Source organism: Sinocyclocheilus rhinocerous, unplaced genomic scaffold (assembly GCF_001515625.1).
Source record: "Sinocyclocheilus rhinocerous isolate Xijiao unplaced genomic scaffold, SAMN03320098_v1.1 scaffold5743, whole genome shotgun sequence".
Classification (NCBI taxonomy): domain Eukaryota; kingdom Metazoa; phylum Chordata; class Actinopteri; order Cypriniformes; family Cyprinidae; genus Sinocyclocheilus; species Sinocyclocheilus rhinocerous.
The window spans coordinates 8,418-11,274 of record NW_015651525.1 but is presented as its reverse complement, the minus strand read 5'-3'; the positions used below and the strand labels follow the sequence as shown (position 1 = coordinate 11,274).

Sequence of the window (2,857 nt, the reverse complement as noted above, 5' to 3'; positions counted from 1 at the left end):
TACACTGAAAAAATGGCAATGGGGGGATTGTTGAATTTGCAAAAATGCCTTTCGTATTTCCTACATGATTCATTTATGTTTCTCATCTAAACATATTTTAGTCTTGTGCCATTCATTTAATGTTAAAGGATGTTCAATCTTTTAGAATTAATCATGTTGAAATGTTAGAAATTAGTCATGTTTTCTCTGGAAACTCCGCCCCCTGTGAACGGGCAAAGGAAAACCAATTAACTGCTGGACAGTCCGCCATTTTACATTGTTAAAAGGAAATGTTATGTAAAGTCATGGGGTAGCTGTAATGCTTTTGTTTGTTTGCTTGTTGTTACTGTTCATGCATAAACCCAAGTAATAATTTCTAAAAATCTAACAATATGGATTATAAATACAATATTTCTGTTACTTAGTGGAGAAGAGAGAGAAGTATCTTTAACTGAACACTTACATGTTCTGTTAAACTAAAAAAAAAAAAGACATGATTGATAGGAACTTTGAAAGTTAAAATTTATAGACATTTTAAGAAATAATTATTTACCTGTTGGCAGTGTGTTGACAGCCTGTGTAATTAGCCTTTTTCACACTTCTGGGTTTTTGGCTTCCGGAATAGCCCACGGTGGGTAAAAGTTTTTCCGGTAACAGTGATAGATAGCCGAGCCTAAGATTAAATTGGTTATATTCTCCGTGTGCTATTATCACACTCCATGTGCTGTAAAGACAGTGCCTGGCCTGCGTCTCAATACATACTATGTATACATACTAGGGATGCTCCGATCGATCGGCCGGAGATCGATATCGGCCGATAATCACATTTTATGACTCGATCGGTACTCACTAACTTGGCCGATCGATCAGAGCATCCCTAGCATCATCTTAAAGTCTGTAAGTCTGTAATATGCACAGTATTACAAACCCATAGTAGTATTGTTGCTGTTGCAACATTAATGCAAAGACTGATAGTTGTGTACAGTGTGGTCTTGGAAAGTAATTATGTCTTAGTTTAATGATTTTAATCGGTCAGGATTAGTTATAACATATGCTTGAATGCAGGTTGTAATGTCATGAGATAAATACATGCTATATATTTTTTAAACGTATTAAACTCACGACAATATTATGCATCTCTCACGACTTTATATACCGCATTGAAGCATATATTGGGAGTTTAGTTTTTTAATGAATAAATTATATAAATGTTTGTCGTATGGTGATACGAGCAGGGGATTTGTTGAATGAGTAGCTGTGTAGCCTATACGATCGTTTGAACTCACAATGATTTCATATACTACTCACACCGTGAGGATCACAGTATAGTTTGAGTTCACAATGAGCTCACCTATTACTCACAATAAAAATCATGTTGAGTAAATCTAATTTTAATATGTGCAACCTATGTACATATTTTTTTTATGTTAATCCAACAGGGTTTTTTCTCAGTGTATGGTCTTTGTAGAAAAACAAGCAAGAGGCTAGTTTTTTGTTTGTTTGTTACGCAATTCAATCCATTACACATCCGACGTTCTTGGTTATCTTCCTATATTAAATTAAATATATTAGACAGTTGGTTGATGAAACATTGATGACAATTAAAAAAAAGATACAATTTATACAAAACGAAATTCACTTTAAAGAAAGGCAACCTTTGGGTTATGAGTCCGACTCGCTAACCATTAGGCCACGACTTCCCCTATGAAGTACAATGTAGTACAATCAAAAGCTTTAATTATAATCACATTGCACTTGAATAAAGTTAAAGGTGTAATCTGCCAATTGTCCTGCAGGTGACCTCATAATTCTGTTTTTTTTTAGATGCAGATTAGCAGCGGGCCAGATTAGTGCAAAACAGTGAAGACTGGCTGCTGTACAATGTTGCTGTAATTGATCTAAACTCAAATAATGTGAAGGTGTCTGTCAGTTAGTGACAAAATATACTTACAAAGCCAAAGACGATGTGAAATATGGCTCTGAAAAGAGCCTTTGGGGTGGTGTTCAGCAGCTGTTGAGACACAAGCAGAAGGGAGAAAAATTTAAATAAAAAACCATGGTAGAATGTGTGAGAGATTGCACAAATAAAAAATGTATTCAGTTTTTTTTTATTGATCATTATTAACTAACTTAAACACGGCAAATCAGAGATGCAGGATGCTAGACTGTGTTGTAAAGTAGCTATTCCTTTAATGTTTTTCTTAAGACAGTGAAGGCTGGATGCTGCACAAACTCAAATAATATGGTACTGTGTCAGTCAGTTAGTCACAAAATATACTTACAAAGCCAAAGACGATGGGTATGTGATTCTGAAAAGAGCCCTTGGGGTGGTATTCAGCAGCTGATTAAAAAAAAACAAAAAAAACATGATTTTGAAATATTGCAAATGTCTTTATGAATTAAAAATGCTATTCAGTTTTTATTGATCATTAAGAGGTGCTAGACTGATCACTTACAAAAACCAGACGGCAGACAACACTGAAAAAAGAAGAGTTATTTTCATGGTATAAATTAAAAAGGCTCTGATTAATGAATATGTAGCCTATAACATCTGAAAAAGCACCGATGAGATAAGAATGCACAGAGAATAGATTTTATTACATTAAACCCCTATCAACTATTAAGTAACAGAAACATGTGACTGTATTATTCAAAGTTGAGATTATTATTATTATTATTATTATTATTATTCTTTTAAAATGACTAGTCTTTCGGCCTCTCTCAACGTGCAAGTCAACGGAAAAGGGCACCTCGCGCGCTCAAAGCCAAGCCAGCGAGACTGGTGCCCTTCTCCGTTGACTGGCTGCTATAATAATATAAATAATAGTGATAATAATATTTAAAATTGTGTCTTTATTTATTTTATAGTAATGTTAAC

The 2,857-nt window shown here is 34.2% G+C and overlaps 1 long non-coding RNA gene across 2 annotated transcripts in view; it reads right to left on the bottom strand.

Moving 5' to 3' along the window:
• Positions 1-2,537, bottom strand: part of LOC107713047 (uncharacterized) — a 3,488-nt gene extending 951 nt beyond the window's left edge. Inside the window, exons 1-3 of one of the 2 annotated variants that reach the window (XR_001636856.1) lie at positions 2,436-2,537; positions 2,262-2,320; positions 1,931-1,990 (exon numbers count right to left, since the gene is read on the bottom strand). This is a non-coding gene — a long non-coding RNA (uncharacterized LOC107713047). Of the gene's footprint in view, positions 1-1,930; positions 1,991-2,261 lie in introns of both variants that reach the window. The other variant, XR_001636855.1, reaches the window with a different exon arrangement.
• Between the last annotated feature and the right edge of the window lie 320 nt (positions 2,538-2,857).